Source organism: Nerophis ophidion, linkage group LG06, assembly GCF_033978795.1.
Source record: "Nerophis ophidion isolate RoL-2023_Sa linkage group LG06, RoL_Noph_v1.0, whole genome shotgun sequence".
NCBI lineage: Eukaryota > Metazoa > Chordata > Actinopteri > Syngnathiformes > Syngnathidae > Nerophis > Nerophis ophidion.
This window is the reverse complement of record NC_084616.1, coordinates 50,178,391-50,198,121: the sequence shown is the minus strand read 5'-3', so window position 1 is coordinate 50,198,121 and position 19,731 is coordinate 50,178,391. Positions and strand designations below refer to the sequence as shown.

The window sequence follows — 19,731 nt, the reverse complement described above, 5'->3', positions numbered from 1 at the left end:
ATGTGTGATTCTCCCCTTTGAAACTTCAAACTCCAGTTTGTGAACAAAGTCCTGTCTATCTATTCAGAATAGGAATCTCCGACCACTGACCAAACTCCATTTGTAACCACTGCCTATTTGTACCTTCTCCTCAATGACTACATTTCATTTCCCTAAGTGCGATGTCATGCAGCAGCAACGCCACACAGACTAAGCCTGCAGTTACAGGAGCCAGCAGCGGCGGGAAAAATACAAAGATGAAGGAATGCTAAAAGGAAGAGGAATATGACTGGTGGACTTATTTTGTTCTTCCACAATGAGCCGTGGCACAAAAGTTTTTGTTTGTGAGGCATGTCCAGGAGAAAGTTGATAAGAGTAAAACACGGAGACAATGTGCTGGCTGCAGCAGAACGCAGACTGCTGCTCTGTTGTCATGCTGTAGATGGAGCAGATAGGTAAGTAGAGTGTCGTGGCAAAGACCTTGTCAACAGATAACTATCTGCAAATAACACCACTTATGCAAGCCCCAGTGGCTGATCATTGGGAAATCATATTTTCGTATCCACTGAATGATGAAATATGTCATTCTGCACAGCTCCTTATGTGCTTTTTATTCTTGATTTCAATGTGGGTCTTATTGTTAACTTACCTGTTTTTTATTTATTCATCCTAAACGTGTTAAAAACTTTCATCTACAATGACAGGAACATGGGCTCAGTGCTGTGAGACACAGCTAATCATTGTTATGGATTGTTGGGATAGCTGTAGAAAAAAGATGAAATCATGGATGAAAGCATCTTCTAGAGCAAGTTAAATCTTATTCACTAAAAATGTCAAATGTACTTAGATGTCCGCAGCCATTTTTCTGTTGCGGGTCTACTTGATTTTGTGTATAGAAGGATTTAAAAACATATAAAACGTCTCATGGAGGTAATCAAATCTGAAAAATCATAGGAGTGTTTCGATTGTTCTTACGCATAACATCTATTTGGTTTCGGGGTAATCATAAACCACAAGGTCCTATTTAGCTGTGCTGTATCGCACTATATTATAGGATGATAAAAAGTAGATAAAAAGGACGGAGACATGCACTTGAGAAAAGATATGACTAGTGGTGATATCATTGTTTTTTTTCAAATGTCCTCTCAAATCACTTCTGGCCTCTAATGCTATGAGCAAATGCAACACCGTAAAATTACTCATTTTCTTTGTACGATGACAAGCTGAAGACAAATCTGCAATGTCAAAAAAACCTGAGGAAAGCGCCGCGTCAAAAAAATTGCCTCTGTGCACTAAATAAGTAAACAATTGTCTCAATAAACATGTTGTAGACCCATGCAAGACGTGAATCAATCACAGTGTGTGATAAGGCCTTGCAATGATTAACTCTCTTTTGCTGAGGATACATGTCTACTTGTGGCTACATTGCCTCTGTCAGCAAGTCATCGCTGAGCACTGTTATCTCCTTGTGATCCTTCATAGATCCTTCAGCCAGCAGTCCATCAAAGAACAGACATATAGCTTGCATGCATGGCTTCAATAATAAGATTCAGAAATATTATACAATTGTGCGTAACAGACATAATGGTAATATTTTCCATCACCAAAGGGCTATTAAATTTCACTAAATTGTGTTGACTGCATTATACAGTTTTAAGAGTAAGGGATGCAGGCAACGGGATGTTGAAGTGATGAGGACACAAAGGGTGCATGTTTTGCCCTGCATCTGGGTCTTGCTGTACACGACGAGTTGAGTTTATACCAAAAAGTTATATTTTGGTTTCATCTGACCACATGACATTCTCCCAATCCTCTGCTATATAATCCATGTATCCATTTTGGTATAAACTCAACTTGTCATGTTTGGAGGAAGAAGAATACTGAGTTGCATCCCAAGAACACAACACCTACTGTGAAGCATGCTGGAAACATCATGCTTTGGGACTGTTTTTCTGCTAAGGGGACAGGACGATTGATCCATGTTAAGGAAAGAATGAATGGGCCCATGTATCGTGAGATTTTGAGCCAAAACCTCCTTCCATCAGTGAGAGCTTTGAATGGTTGACCAAATACTTATTTTCCACCATAATTTACAAATAAATTCTTTAAAATTCCTACAATGTGAATTCCTGGATTTTTTTTCTCACATTCTGTCTCTCACAGTCGAAGTGTACCTATGATGAAAATTATAGACCTCTGTCATCATTTTAAGTGGGAGAACTTGCACAATCGGTGGCTGACTAAATACTTTTTTGCCCCACTGTAGTTGATGTAGATGCCCATATCGGCTGTTCAGATTTACTTTACAAAAGAGAAGTGTAGGATACTTCTCGTGTTGCCTTATTTGAATTTGACTTTATTAAATGTATTTATAATATCATTTGGTGCAGCCGGGCCTGACCCACATGTAATCAGAGGTATTTTAGATCTACCAGTAGGGAGGGTATCTTTCACGTTTGAGCTGATTTTTACCCATTCCTGAAACCTAGAAATCGATATCGGCACTTAATCGATTTTGTCAATTTTGTTAATAAACGTTAACTGGTTAATCATAAAATCTAATTTTATTTATTTAACCGTAAACAGTGAGCTGATAATGCTAACTGTGCTGTCCAAATTTGAAATGTTATCTTGTGCCCTTAACATCATCCCACCCTCTAAGACACTCTTGATATCCTACATTTACTATCCCTACTGTGCGTAAAGAGGTGGCACGGAGGTCCTTTTGTTTTAGAGCCCCCTTTGACTGGAATCATCTGCCTGTCTCTCTGAGGTCTTTATCAACTATTAGTCCCTTCAAAATGTCTCTTTTTGTTTGTCTTAAAACTAAATGCCACTGTATGTAGTATGTCCTTGGTTGGAATTCCATTTAATACAAGCGGTAAAAAATGGATGGATAGAATATTATATTCATTTTTACTGCATTACATGTTATTCAATTGTAAATATTGTAAATTCTGAGAGAGTTGTGTGAACTAAGAAGTATCAAATAAAATTGTCTGTAATTGTTTGTTGTGTAACTTGTCCTGTGTTGTAATGTATTGTGTTACTTTTAAATGTCTTCGGTCTCCCTTGAAAACTAGATGCTGCATCTCAAGGGGTTTTCCATAAATAAATTCATATTCAAATGTTATATGTTGTTTTATTACACTTCTGGGTCCCATTTGCAGGTATTCTAGATTTTGTATGTAGTTATGTAGTTATAAATTCAAGACGGTAAATGACACTAATGTATACACTATGGTGGAGCAGTCTATAGAGAGAAAATGGACAAGTCGAGTTCAAACAATCTCCTAGATAATAGGTCAAAAGCCCTTCACAAAGAAGATTAAGGAAAGTAAGGGTTCGCCCGGATGAATATATGGGGTGTCGAATGTAAATGTTCAGTCACACTTTTGTAGCAGATATATTTCTCAGTTTTAACTCACTTTTCTCAGATTTAGCTAATTTTCATCAAATTTAAGTTGAAAATAAATGTTGACTCTAAACATTATATCCATCCATCCATCCATCCATCCATCCATTTTCTAACGCTTGTCCCCTTTTGGGGTTGCGGGGGGTGCTGGAGCCTATCTCAGCTGCATTCGGGCAGAAGGCGGCGTACACCCTGGACAAGTCACCTCCTCATCGCAGGGCCAACACAGATAGACAGACAACATTCTTACTCACATTCACACACTAGGGCCAATTTAGTGTTGCCAATCAACCTATACCCAGGTGCATGTCTTTGGAAGTGGTAGGAAGCCGGAATACCCGGAGGGAACCCACGCAGTTAAATATTATATCTAAATGTTGAATCTAAACCTAAATGTTAAATCTAAACATAAATGTTAAATATAAACCTAAATGTTAAATACAAAGTTTAAATCTAAATGTGAGCACTAAATCTCTCGCCCAGTGGATGTCAATATTCCACCAATCCGACGCATCTAAGCCGCAATACTGCTCCCACATCTCCGCCTCTCAGTGCAGAAACTCCTACACCTTCTAACTGCAGAAGAAGGAAACATGGCAGATGCTCAATGACAAATAATGCCAATAAAGTTGTATATTTAAAAAAATTATTTTGCTTCAAAGGTGAGTGTGAATGGTGTTAAAGACAATTAGACACTCAAACACGTCCACGCTGCACTCCCGCGTTTGACAATGAATAGAATTGAGCCTTACACCGAGGCATGCAATCTGTTGGAATACACCTATTCATATTTGTATGTCTTTCATCCTTTCGCTGCGCTCTTACTTTATGGTTGTGTCACATATGAACTGTACTTTGCTGTAAGCAACACAGTCACTGTCATATGAGCTTGCTGAAAGCAGCAGCCGGTGACACGCTTGATTTGGATCGGTTCTAAAGAATATGTCTTAATTGTGAGATAAATTGTAAAAATATGATCGTAGTGGGTCAATCAATCAATCAATGTTTATTTATATAGCCCTAAATCACAAATGTCTCAAAGGACTGCACAAACCACTACGACTACGACATCCTTGGAAAAACCCACATAAGGGTAAGGAAAACTCACACCCAGTGGAGAGGACCACAAATGTGATAATGATCTCAGCGTCTTTAGTCGACAAAATGGAGCGAATTATAGCGATATTACGGGGATGAAAGAAGGCCGTTTTAGTAACGCTTTTAATGTGTGACTCAAACGAGAGAGTTGGGTCGAAGATAATACCCAGATTCTTTACCGAGTCGCCTTGTTTAATTGTTTGGTTGTCAAATGTTAAAGTTGTATTATTAAATAGAGGTCGGTGTCTATCAGGACCGATAATCAGCATTTCCGTTTTTTTGGCGTTGAGTTGCAAAAAGTTAGGGTGTGAATTAAAGTAATCTTCCCTTCATCTTACTTCTTTTTAAATAAAGCATCTCGGCAAGCCAGGACACATGCGCCAGATCTAAAATTCTGACCAAATGATGACTCCACACTCACTATGATCAGGTTTTCACCATTTAGCTCACAATTAAGACAAATTCTTTAAAACCGATCAAAAGTGAGCAAACTTGTATAACCGTGACCGCCTTGTTTACAGCAATAGTACAGTTCATACTGTATGTGACACAATCATGAAATAAGAGGGCAGCAAAATGATGAAAAACACAAATAGAAATATATGTATTTATGCACACTGCATGCCTCGGTGTAATTAGAATCAATTCCATTCATTGTCAAATGCGGAAGAGCATCGTCAACGTGTTTGAGTGTCTAATTGTCTCAACACACCTTGCACACTCCCTACGTTTGGAGCTAACGCTTTCAAAAAATATATGCAACTTTATTGGCATTTTTTGTCATTGATCATCGTCATGTTTCCTTCTTACACAGTAAGAAAGGTGTAAGAGTGTCTCCACTGAGAGGCAGACATGCGTCGGATTGGCGGAACATTGACATCCTCTAAATATTCGTCTTTACACTTGGTGAGCGATTTAGCATTCACACTTAGATTTAGATTTAAGATTTAGGATTAGAGTTAACATTTAGGTTTGAATTTAACATTTAGGTTTAGATTTAATATTTAGGTTTAGATTCAACATTTCGGGTTAGATTTATAACATTTAGTTTTTAATTTAACATTTAGTCCTCACACTTAGATTTAGATTTAAGATTTAGTTTTGGATTTAACATTTATGTTTACATTCAACATTTGGCGCTCACATTTAACATTTAGCGCTTACATTTAGATTTAAGATCCTTATTTAACATTTAGGTTTCGATTTAACATTTAGGTTTCGATTCAACATTTAGTTATGGATTTAACATGTAGTACTCACATTTAGCGCTCTCATTTAGATTTAAGATTAAGTTTTAAGTTTAACATATACATTTATATTTAAGATTTAGGTTTAGATTTAACATTTAGATATCATATTTAGAGTCAACATTTAATTGAGAGTTAAATGTGAAGAAAGTTAGCTAAATCTGAGAACATTTTGTTAAATCTGATAAATATATATGCTAGAAAAGCTGTGATCGAACTTTTACATTTGGCACCCAGCAAAATAGACTCAGAATTACACTACAAAATAATAATTATGAGCTGGAGCATGTTTAGAACTATATTTAGACTTATAATTTTGTTTTCTTTTTGTCAGAAAAACAACATTCGGCCAACTGCAATTGCATGCTTTCGCACACGTCATTGACGTTCAACATGGCGCTTGTTGTTTAGTTATCTATATTCTCTTTATACACAGCTCTTGTTTACGGTGGGATGCCTAGTCAGGAGGTAGTCTTTCTCATGTGCCATTCTAGTCTTTTATTGAGCCCTACAAAGTGGTTATAACACCAGCTGTTTGATTGTTACGTGCATCTAAGTCAGTGGTCCCCAAACTACGGCTCGCCAGCATTCGAGATCTGGCCCGCAGGAAGTCCCAAGTAAATTTTTATCAATTTTTCTAATTGTATTTAATTTTTTTTTAAATCTGTCCTTTCTAATCAATTTTCTATCGCTTTTTGCTTGTTATTCTCAGAGTCTCCTATCACATTGTCTGAAAATGCATTTTCCAATCAATGACGTGATTTCATATTTATATACAGTATATATATATATATATATATATATATATATATATATATATATATATATATATATATAAACAGCCTGGCCCCTGGCCAAATTATTTCAACCCAATGCGGCCCCGGATCAAAAAGTTTGAGGACCCCTGATCTAAGTGGTAGTTTTAACAAATTTGGAGGTGCTGAAATCACCATAACACAATACACTCTCTCACACACACACACACACACACATACGTGTTTGGGTGACATATGAGGACTTATGACAAAAACGTGACATATGGGGACATGCCTTTCCAATGGTCCTGCAGGCCTGGGAATCAGACGGTTAGTGAACCAGAATTTTAGACACACAGTGGTCTATTGAGATTTTTGCAACTCTTTTGTTTTTTTCTGAACCTGATTTTTATGGTACATATGAGGACTTGTCAGGTTTAGGTGACAAATGAAGACCAGAGTGTTTAAGATTTCAAGTTTATGTGACATATGATGACCATGACGTCACAGAGTGTTTAAGATTTCAGGTTCATGTGACATATGACAACCATGACGTCACAGTGTTTAAGATTTCAAGTTTATGTGACATATGATGACCATGACGTCACAGAGTGTTTAAGATTTCAAGTTTGTGAAATATGACAACCATGACGTCACAGAGTGTTTAAGATTTCAGGTTCATGTGACATATGAGGCTAATGACATCAGAGACTTAACAAAACCACCTGAGTTGGTTTAGTTGATGTGTTGTCATTTAAAAAAAAAATCCCAATCCCATGCTACTGTAATCTAAAACCAAGAAGAGTTTAAAAGAAACATGGGTAAAAATGTAATTGTCGACTAAGTGTAACTGAATTGTTTTTGTGGATTTTGTCGCTAAGAATTATCTGGAATAAATACAAAACGCTTGCTGTTTATTTTGCTTTTTTAATTGCTGGTAACATACTCAAACTACCACAGAAGATGTGGGAAAACATTTTTTTTCCCTTTTTTAATATAATTCTGTTATGGATGTAGTACTTGATGGCAAGCCAATCTCTGTCCTGTAGAGCTACTAGTTCTTTATGGAGGCAGGCTTCACAATCTTTTTTACCTGGTACTTTGTTGCCAGTTACAAAATGCAACATGTGTCATTCAACTGCTTCCACTTCTTCCCCTTTGCAGCTGTCATAAAGGAGACAAAATACAATTTCTTACTGAAGGAAAAATGACTATAACACAGTGAAAAGGTGCAAAACGTAATATAATATTCTAGTAAATGATGTGGATTATTTATTTACCCCGCTTTGGAGTGGACCAAGTGGAAGAAGCTTGAGACATACCCACTTCCAGCGATTTGTCCTGCTGTCAATCTGAAAGGAAGAATTAGAAAACTGTAAAAGTAAACATTTAACATATTGTGCTTTGTGAAGCAGCGGAGTATGTGTTGTCTGTCTATTTATGAATAATGCAGACCAGGAGTGTTGGCTGAGTTCTTAACGTTTGCTTTCAGAGCGTGCATATCACAACATACAAGATGCCGTCATGGCGACACAACCTATACCGGGCTACCGCGCATGCTCGTCACTCCTGTTGCATGCTGGGTAGGGTAGTTCTTTTTTCCCCTGGCTCATAACATCACAATATAGTACCATGTATATGTGTTCAGTTTATCAAAGCACCAAGCAAACAGATATGGTCATAATTATTTGAAGTGCACTACGCAGATTAAACACAACATTATTAATATTGCTACTACGGATAATTTGATCAAAAATTCCCTAAAAGAGCCCACTACCTATAATATAAGTTTTTTAAACATAAGATCCCTGATAAAAAAAAATGTTTCTGCTGTTACCTCAGAAATTGCCTGTTCAGATGTTATGATTGTGGCTCAGAGATTTGTATGTAGATTATATTTATTTTCCATAACAAACAGGATAACTTAAATACCCTGGCAGTGGCAATAAGCTTAAATGTTTGTATTTACATTTTTGGAGTTGGTTTTCATCAAATATGCTATTTAACTGCTACTGTTTAACAAGGACTGATTTAAATTGTGTTTGCACAACAAATGTTTTGGCGCTTTTGTTCATGTGGGAGAATATTCCAATAAAGGTGCACTACACACTACTTTTGAATTCATTATTGGGCTTTGCGCATACAATGCATTTAATCGCGATTAATAAGAGAAATAGTGCGATTAACTTCGATTAAAAATTTTAATCATTGCCCAGCCCTAATATATATACAAACCCCGTTTCCATAAAAGTTGGGAAATTGTGTTAGATGTAAATATAAACTGAATACAATGATTTGCAAATCCTTTTCAACCCATATTCAATTGAAAGCATTACAAAGACAACATATTTGATGTTCAAACTCAAACTTTTTTTTTTTGCAAATAATAATTAACTTTGAATTTCATGGCTGCAACACGTGCCAAAGTAGTTGGGAAAGGGCATGTTCACCACTGTGTTACATCACATTTTCTTTTAACAACACTCAATAAACGTTTGGGAACTGAGGAAACTAATTGTTGAAGCTTTGAAAGTGGAATTCTTTACCATTCTTGCTTGATGTACAGCTTAAGTTGTCGTGTTTTACGCTTCATAATGCGCTACACATTTTCGATGGGAGACATGTCTGGACTGCAGGCGGGCCAGGAAAGTACCCGCACTCTTTTACTACGAAGACACGCTGTTGTAACACGTGGCTTGGCATTGTTTTGCTGAAATAAGCAGGGGCGTCCATGATAATGTTGCTTGGATGACAACATATGTTGCTCCAAAACCTGTATGGACCATTCAGCATTAATGGTGCCTTCTCAGATGTGTAAGTTACCCATGCTTTGGGCACTAATACACCCCCATACCATCACACATGCTGGCTTTTGAACTTTGCGCCGGATGGTTATTTTCCTCTTTGTTCCGGAGAACACCACGTCCACAATTTCCATATATAATTTGAAATGTGGACTCGTCAGACCACAGAACACTTTTCCACTTTGCATCAGTCCATCTTAGATGAGCTCGGGCCCAGTGAAGCCCGCGGCGTTCCTCTGTGTTGTTGATAAATGGCATTTGCTTTGCATAGTAGAGTTTTAACTTGCATTTACAGATGTAGCGACCAACTGTAGTAACTGACAGTGGTTTTCTGAAGTATTTCTGAGCCCATGTGGTGATATCTTTTACACACTGATGTCGGTTTTTAATGCAGTACATCGCTTACGTGCAGTGATTTCTCCAGATTCTCTGAACCTTTTGATAATTTTACGGACCGTAGATGGTAAAATCCCTAAATTCTTTGCAAAAAAAATGTTTAGCAGTTTTAACATCAAATATGTTGTCTTTGTAGCATATTCAACAGAATTGGGGTTGAAAATTCTTTGCAAATCATTGTATCCTGTTTATATGTACATCTAACACAATTTCCCAACTCATATGGAAACGGGGTTTGAATGTATTTATATATATATATATAGCCTATTATTTGCGCATTATTTACAAGTTATGTACCAAAAACACGACCACCGAAAAAATACTTTGATCAATGAAAACAGCGCTGCAGAAACCGGCTGTAAACAAGAGGCACTGCATTTTCTGAATTGAAACACTCATTTTAAAGCTTTGACATTAACATTTTAACACACACTAATCTGATTCAGAAAATATGAGGACCTTATATGAAACACACCTAGGTCTTTCTTGGTTCAAACAATATGAGGACATGACGAGTGCTCACATGTAGAATTTATGTTGTTGACTTGTAACATCTCCTGTTTTGCTAAACATGAGTTCCAAACTCCCTACTGACTAACATGGATGTACCCTTACGAAAATGTTGTCATGTAAACTGATCTGTGAGAGATTAAAATTAATAAATGTCTTTCAAAATATAGGTTGGGTCAAATTTAGAGCAGATATAGTAAAAATAGACATGTAATAACCTGTTGGAGGGATGAAGTCGGTTTATGGCTGTCATCTGAATCTAGAGAATGTTGAGATAGAACCTCAAACAGTTGGTTTCTGCAACAAAACACAAAAATATAATGTCATAACTAATTAATTATAACATTCTCACCACTTTTTGTTGATAAAAATCTGAGCATACAATGCCAGATAAAGGCTAAAGATTATTACAGAGTTTCAGCTCTTAGACAATTCATTAAGAATGTAACACACACAAAAATCTGGTTCAGAAAATATGAGGACCTGAATTGAGACACTCATTTTAAAGCTTTGACATTAACATTGTAACACACATTTTCTGGTCCAGAAAATATGAGGACCTTATATGAAACACACCTAAGTCTTTCTTGCTTCAAACAATATAAGGACATGACGAGTGCTCACATGTAGAATTTATGTTGTTGACTTGTAACATCTCCTATTTTGCTAAACATGAGTTCTAAACTTTCTACTGACTAACATGGATGTACCCTTGCGAAAAAGTTGTCATATAAACTGATCTGTGAGAGATTAAAATAAATAAATGTCTTTCAAAATATAGGTTGGGTCAAATTTAGAGCAGATATAGTAAAAATAGACATGTAATAACCTGTTGGAGGGATGAAGTCAGTTAATGGCTCACATCTGAATCCGGATAATGTTGAGATGGAACCTCAACAGTTGGTTTCTGCAACAAAACACAAAAATATAATGTCAGAACTAATTAATTATAACATTATCAGCACTTTTTGTTGATGAAACTCTCAGCATACAATGCCAGATAAATAGTAAAGATTATTACAGAGTTTCAGCTCTTAGACAATTAATTAAGAATATAAAACACACTAAAATCGGGTTCAGAAAATATGAGGACCTGAATTGAGACACTCATTTTAAAGCTTGGACATTAACATTGTAACACACACTAATCTGGTTTAGAAAATATGAGGACCTTATATGAAACACACCTAAGTCTTTCTTGGTTCAAACAATATAAGGACATGACGAGTGGTCACATGTAGAATGTATGTTGTTGACTTGTAACATCTCCTGTTTTGCTAAACATGAGTTCCAAACTCCTTACTGACTAACATGGATGTACCCTTACGAAAAAGTTGTCATATAAACTGATCTGTGAGAGATTAAAATTAATAAATGTCTTTCAAAATATAGGTTGGGTCACATTTAGAGCAGATATAGTAAAAATAGACTTGTAATAACCTGTTGGAGGGATGAAGTCGGTTTATCGCTCACATCTGAATCTGGAGAATGTTGAGATAGAACCCCAACAGTTGGTGTCTGCAACAAAACACAAAAATATAATGTCAGAACTAATTAATTATAACATTAACAACCACTTTTGGTTGATAATATTCTGAGCATATAATTCTACATAAACAGTAAAGATTATTATAGCGTTTTAGCTCTTAGACTATTATTTAAGAATGTAACATTCACTAAAATGTGGTTCAGAAAATATGAGGACCTGGATTGAAACACTCATTTTAAAGCTTTGAATTAAACATTGTAACACACACTAATGTGGTTCAGAAAAATATGAGGACCTTATATGAAACACACTGAAGTCTTTTTTAGTTCAAACAATATGAGTACATGACAAGTGATCACATATAGAATTCATGTTGCTGACCTGTAACATCTCCTGTTTTGCTAAACATGAGTTGTAAATTCCACAGACTAACATGGATGTACGCTTAAAAAATGTTGTCATTTAAACTGATCTGTGAGAGGTTAAAAGGATTAAATGTCTTTTGAAGTATAGGTTGTGTCAAGTTTTTAGCAGATATAGGGCAGCACGGTGGAACAGGGGTTAGTGCATGTGCGTCACAAATCGTTAAATCCTGGGCTTGTGATCTTTCTGTGTGGAGTTTGCATGTTCTCCCCGTGACTGCGTGGGTTCCCTCCGGGTACTCCGGCTTCATCATACCTCCAAAGACATGCACCTGGGGATAGGTTGATTGGCAACACTAAATTGGCCCTAGTGTGTGAATGTGAGTGTAAATGTTGTCTATTTGTGTTGGCCGTGTAATGAGGTGGCGACTTGTCCAGGGTGTACTCCGCCTTCCGCCCGAATGCAGCTCAGATAGGCTCAAGCACACCCCGCCAACCCAAAAAAGGGACAGGTAGTAGAAAATGGATGGATGGATGGATAGTAAAATAGTCAAGTAATAACCTGTTGGAGGGATGAAGTCGGTTTATCGCTCACATGAATCTGGAGAATGTTGAGATAGAACATCAACAGTTGGTGTCTGCAACAAAACACATAAAAATAATGTTAGAACTTATTAATTATAACATTATCAGCACTTTTTGTTGTTAACATTATGAGCATATAATGCCAGATAAATAGTAAAGATATTTATAGAGGGTTTCTGTCTCTTGTCCCGCTCATGTCTTGAGATGAACTTCCCTCGGTACTCGACCACAAAAGAACCTTTTTAAATTGATGCAAGAGCAAATACACCATATCCTGATAAAACAGTTTATCAATCAACAATGTTTGGAATATCTGTTTTAAAAAGGAATAATAATAGTCGTTACTTGACTAAAAATTCAATTACAAACAGAATTACTCTTTCATAAATGTAAATAATTATTAAATTAAGTACAAACCCCGTTTCCATATGAGTTGGGAAATGGTGTTAGATGTAAATATAAACAGAATACAATGATTTGCAAATCATTTTCAAGCCATATTCAGTTGAATATGCTACAAAGACAACATATTTGATGTTCACTCTGATAAACATTTTTTTGGTGCAAATAATCATTAACTTTAGAATTTGATGCTAGCAACACGCAACAAACAAGTTGGGAAAGGTGGCAATAAATACTGATAAAGTTAAGAAATGCTCATCAAACACTTATTTGGGACATCCCACAGGTGTGAAGGCTAATTTGGAACAGGTGGGTGCCATGATTGGGTATAAAAACAGCTTCCCAAAAAATGCTCAGTCTTTCACAGGAAAGGATGGGGCGAGGTACACCCCTTTGTCCACAACTGCGTGAGCAAATAGTCAAACAGTTTAAGAACAACATTTCTCAAAGTGCAATTGCAAGAAATTTACTGATTTCAACATCTACGCTCCATGATATCATCAAAAGGTTCAGAGAATCTGGAGAAATCACTCCACGTAACCGGCATGTCTGGAAACTAACATTGAATAACCGTGACCTTCGATCCCTCAGACGGCACTGTATCAAAAACCGACATCAATCTCTAAAGGATAAAACACTTCAGAAAACCACTGTCACTAAATACAGTTTGTTGCTATATCTGTAAGTGCAAGTTAAAGCTCTACTATGCAAAGCGAAAGCCAATTATCAACATCCAGAAACGCCGCCGGCTTCTCTGGGCCCGAGATCATCTAAGATGGACTGATGCAAAGTGGAAAGGTGTTCTGTGGTCTAACGAGCCCACATTTCAAATTTTTTGGGGAAATATTCGACACCGTTTCATCCGGACCAAAGGGGAAGCGAACCATCTAGACTGTTATCGACGCAAAGTTGAAAAGCCAGCATCTGTGATGGTATGGGGGTGCATTAGTGCCCAAGGCATGGGTAACTTACACATCTGTAAGTTACCCATCTGTTTGGAACAACATTTGCTGCCATTTAAGCGCCAACTTTTTCATGTGCGCCCCTGCTTATTTCAGCAAGACAATGCCAAGCCACATTCAGCACGTGTTCAGCTTCATAAAAAAGAGTGCAGGTACTTTCCTGGCCGGCCTGCAGTCCTATCAAAAATGTGTGGTGCATTATGAAGCGTAAAATACGACAGAGGAGACCCCGGACTGTTGAACGACTGAAGCTCTACATAAAACAAGAATGGGAAAGAATTCCACCTTCAAAGCTTCAACAATTAGTTTCCTCAGTTCAAACGATTATTGAGTGTTGTTGAAAGAAAAGGTGATGTAACACAGTGGTGAACATGCCCTCTCCCAACTACTTTGGCACATATTGCAGCCATGAAATTCTAAGTTAATTATTATTTGTAAAAAAAAATATTCCGTTTGGATTTACATCTAACACAATTTCCCAACTCATATGGAAACGGGGTTTGTAATTAATGTGTTACTTGAAAAAGAAAAGTTTTAAATATCTAGCATATGCAGTTGAGAGACATTTCATGAGAGCAGAGTGTGTGTGTGCCTTTAAAAAGCTGTGCCTTTTGCCAAGTGACGTGGGACGTCAGCGCCCAGACATAGCAAAATAGTTCAGCTGTATTTTTTAGCTTAGCAGTGGCAGTTAAGATAGTTCTGTTGAATGTTTTTTTTTGCGTGTGGATGAGGCCTCTTTCTATTTGATATCGTGTTCGTAATTACTTCCGGGGGTTGCTTTCATTAGTAAAAAGATATTACCTGCACTAAACCTTTTGTGCTTCTAACGCTGTCTTGTTGACATACAATCACATCAAAATTAGCATGCCAGATTACATAAAACGCATCGTAACAGCGTTGTAGCGTACATAAAAGTTATTAGATTACTCGTTACCGGTAAAAGTAACAGCATTAGTAACATCGTTTTCATATACCGCTGTTATACCATCCATCCATCCATCCATCATCTTCCGCTTTTCCGAGGTGGGGTCGCGGTGGCAGCAGCCTAAGCAGGGAAGCCCAGACTTCCCTCTCCCCAGCCACTTCGTCTAGCTCTTCCCGGGGGATCCCGAGGTGTTCCCAGGCCAGCCGGGAGACATAATCTTCCCAAGGTGTCCTGGGTCTTCCCCGTGGCCTCTTACCGGTTGGACGTGCCCTAAACACCTCCCTAGGGAGGCGTTCTGGTGGCATCCTGACCAGATGGCCGAGCCACCTCATCTGGCTCCTCTCCATGTGGAGGAGCAGCGGCTTTACTTTGAGTTCCTCCCGGATGGCAGAGCTTCTCACCCTATCTCTAAAGGAGAGCCCCGCCACCCGGCGGAGGAAACTCATTTCGGCCGCTTGTACCCGTGATCTTATCCTTTCGGTCATGACCCAAAGCTCATGACCATAGGTGAGGATGGGAACGTAGATTGACCGGTAAATTGAGAGCTTTGCCTTCCGGCTCAGCTCCTTCTTCACCACAACGGATCGATACAACGTCCGCATTACCGAAGACGCCACACCGATCCGCCTGTCGACCTCACGATCCACTCTTCCCCCACTCGTGAACAAGACTCCGAGGGGCCATAGAGGTCGGGTGCATTGTGAGCTGGGCGGCAGCCGAAGGCAGGGCACTTGGCGGTCCGATCCTCGGCTACAGAAGCTAGCTCTTGGGACGTGGAACGCTGTTATTCCAAACACTTCTAATTAAAGCCATATAATACAACCTCTATTAGACTGTAAGGAAATGATCCAAATGAGATGTTGATACAGTTACCATTGATATGATACATAACAAGACATACCTTTCCAATCATTGATCCACTGGGCCTTAAAACAAGACTTGTCACATCCAGATCAAATAAACTCGGTGGCTTCAGCCTCAGGATTACGTCTCGCTCTTCTTTTGGGCACGATGTCTATATCATGTGTTGATGCGCCTAACAAATCCACACATAAAAATGAAAAAAGTCAGTGACACAGAAATAAAACAAAGAACTAAACCCTTCAAAAACTGTTAAATTTAGGCTCAGTGCAGACATGAAGCTTTTCAAACAAAGTAGTAATGTAACAATATCAGTAACATGCCAAGTCCACAGTGCTTATCAGCTTGAAATATTTGTATTTGAGAAAAAGTATAAACAATTTGAAGAACTCTAGTCTGTCTTGTTTAAAATTAAGAAAAGGTTTACTAGCATAGTGATCAAGGGTGATGGGTCAAATGGAGAGAATTATTTCACCACACCTAGTGTGTGTGACAATCACTGCTACTTATAATCTTCTATGCAACTTTAAAAAAAAAATGTTAAATGCCTTGGCCTTGGCCCAGAACTGAAATGCTTAATTTAACCTCATAAAATCAAATCTGATTGCAATTAATAACAACAACATTTAACTGTTGATTATAATGAACTATTTTCCTATGTTAAAAAACATTGGTCTATTTAATTACGTTAAACTCCATTTTATGCTCACCTGATTCAACCATGCTGTCGAAGACTGTCAAAGATGGTTTGTGGCCAAGATAGATGTCCCCCTCCGGTGATGCAGGTCCCGGAAGTGATGTTCACTGAGCGCTCTGTTGTGCTCAAAATCGTGTGTGAAGTTGTGTATTTCGATTATAAATGGTCCTTTTGGAAAACCCTTTTCATATATATATTCAATATTAAGTGTGATACATGAGCTGTATAACTTCCATGATGAAAATAGTTAACTAGTGATTTAGCCATCTGTTAGGAGCAGACATCGTCCAGCGGCCAATCAGGCGGCGCCTAACTGAAAATTGGACCAATCAGACGCCGAGACTCTTCAGAGTGGGCGGAAGTAACCATCTTGAACACCATGTAAAGTGAATACCTCCAAAAACAATCCCCATATTAATCATAAATTTGCCCCAAAGATAAAAATACCCAAATAATGTGCTATTGTAACCATTTGAAAATATTAAATACTGTGTGTAGTTTGAATTGCATTTGAATTATTGCCTTTGTCTCAATCAAGGTTGAAGGTTTTTTTTTTTTTATGCAAAAACCTACATTTCAGGCACATTTAAAGCAATTATTGTGCGGCATTGTATTTTAGTCAACAGAATAGCAAAAAGTCCAATACAGTAAAATACTGAATCAAACAAATTAAATCATCACCATAATCATTTTATTACTAATTGTCTAGCCCAAATCCTCTCCAGATAAACCAAATTAATAGATAAAACTAACACTAAAAAGGATGAGATCATCAGATCAGTTGAAAATGTGTTGTTATTTGATTCAGAATTCAAGAGTATGTTTATTGCTGTAATGGTTAGATGTTTTTCAAAATGTTGGAGTGTGTGAGTTTCTGACCCACATGACATATGAGGACATATGACATATGAGGACAAGTGTGTGTGTGTGTGTGTCATAATAGCAAAGATGGCCACTAGGGGCAAAATCGAAGGTGACCAAAAAAATTAAACACACTTTCACACACTTTTTCTGAAAATTTGACAAATGAAGACTTTAGAGATTTTTGGTCTGGGAACATGCTGGGAGTGTTTAGAACACGATAGCATTGCGGGAAATATGGGGACATGGAAAATGTCCTCATATTTCAACAGGTCCTCATATGTAAGGTGAAATTTCATAAAAATGTCCCCATATGTCACTTTGACAAACGCACACACACACACACACACACACACACACACACACACACACACACACACACACACACACACACACACACACACACACACACACACAAACACACACACACACACTCACACACACGCACGCACGCACGCACGCACACACATTTATATATCCAGTATATATACAGGTATATACATTACTGTTATTGGTTTTTTTTTAATACCAATACATTTAAAAATAAAATGTATACATTTTTGGGTATTCAAACGGGTAATTAAGTTTTGACATCCATTTTATTTTCATATCTGACTGGAATTTGACATTATCTTGATGTCAAAACTTGATATAGTATTAATGCCAAAATGACATCAGTCAATCAATCGGCGTGGCAAAGTTGGTAGAGTGGCTGTGCCAGCAATTCGAGGGTTACTGGTTCAATCCCCACCTTCTACCATCCTAGTCATGTCCGTTATGTCCCTGGGAAAGACACTTCACCCTTGCTCCTGATGGGTCCTGGTGAGCGCCATCAGTGTGCGTGTGTGAATGGGTGAGTGTGGAAATACTGTCAAAGCGCTTTGGGCTCCTTAAAAAGGGGTAGAAAAGCACTATACAAATACAACCCATTTACCATTTATTGAAGTCAAACGGGGGTCAATGATTTGACGTCAGTTTTTTGTTTTTGACGTGTTTGACATCAAAACTTCACGTCAATTGGGCGTAATTTTGATGTCAAAAGCCCAACAGGTAATCAGTAGCATGTAAATGGCAAATATAACGTAAATTAGCATTGAGATAGGACATTTTTCAAAGTAGAGCCCTACTATACATTTGAGCGTTTTCTATCAGACAGGCTTGATTTGTAGGCATGCAAAATTGTATTATTATCTTTCATTACCGTCTGAATAAAAGTACCATTTTTGGTACCCATCACTATCTACCAGTGTGGGTCCAATTAAGGAAACATTTATTTTTTTTTAGAATGTTGAAACCATGAGAATATACATGAAATGTTAATGTACATTTTGCAGTGAAAAACATACTTTAAGGTGACCTCATCACTGCTGCGCCACAACTGTCTGTGTTCCCATATTACATTTCCTCACTGACAAACAGGGAGTTGAAGGACACTGAAAAAAATGCCATAATAAACAAACAAGAAGTGATAATATATAGTGCATAAAGGGAACATAAGTCATCCACTGGTCTGACTGTGCACAAGATGTCCACCTAAAGCACCTGTGATGTAATGCAACCAAGTACAAAGCAACAAAGTATGGTAACACTTTATTATGGGGAACATTTGAACCATTAATTAGTTGCTTATTAACGTAGGGTTAGGTTTGGGTTAGGGTTAGGTTTAGGGTTGGGGTTGGGGTCAGCTTTTGAGTTAGGTTTTGGGTTGGGGTTTGGGTTAAGGTTAGATTCAAAGACGACTCTTAGTTAATGGCTTACTGGTTGTATATAAAGGCCATGCAGAGTAAAGCCTTAATAAGTACTTGATAATGACTAATTAACAGCCAATATGTTACTAATTTGCATGTTCCATCGGTCCATCCATCCATTTTCTACTGCTTATTCCCTTTTTGGGGTTGCGGGGGGCGCTGGCGCCTATCTCAGCTACAATCGGGCGGAAGGCGGCGTACACCCTGGACAAGTCGCCACCTCATCACCAGCACAGATAGACAGACAACATTCACACTCACATTCACACACTAGGGCCAATTTAGTGTTGCCAATCAATCTATCCCCAGGTGCATGTCTTTGGAAGTGGGAGGAAGCCGGAGTACCCTGAGGGAACCCATGCATTCACGGGGAGAACATGCAAACTCCACACAGAAAGATCCCGAGCCTGGGATTGAACCCAGGACTGCAGGACCTTCGTATTGTGAGGCAGACGCACTAACCCCTCTACCACCGTGAAGAAGCAAATAATTAATGGTTCATATGTTCCCCATACTAAAGTGTTACCCAAACTATTGGGGTCTATTTGGGTTGAGAGAAAGTTGGTGTGGGACTGAATGAGCTGCATTTCAGTGACATACATCATGATAGCAAGAACAGGTCCAGAATAGAGTCT

At 38.0% G+C, this 19,731-nt stretch overlaps 1 protein-coding gene and 1 long non-coding RNA gene across 4 annotated transcripts in view; both read right to left on the bottom strand.

Moving 5' to 3' along the window:
- hnf4a (hepatocyte nuclear factor 4, alpha) overlaps positions 1-19,731 on the bottom strand; it is a 65,073-nt gene that overhangs the window by 27,854 nt on the left and 17,488 nt on the right. The window lies entirely within an intron of this gene.
- LOC133554882 (uncharacterized) lies at positions 7,061-17,784 on the bottom strand. 3 transcript variants are annotated; one of them, XR_009807237.1, is made up of 8 exons: positions 16,501-17,784; positions 15,831-15,965; positions 12,618-12,693; positions 11,645-11,722; positions 11,034-11,111; positions 10,423-10,501; positions 7,775-7,846; positions 7,061-7,658 (listed from the first exon to the last, which is right to left on the bottom strand). It is a non-coding gene; the product is annotated as an uncharacterized LOC133554882 (long non-coding RNA). The 3 variants fall into 3 exon arrangements; XR_009807236.1 differs by having other exon boundaries at positions 15,831-17,784; XR_009807238.1 differs by lacking the exon at positions 11,034-11,111 and having other exon boundaries at positions 15,831-17,784.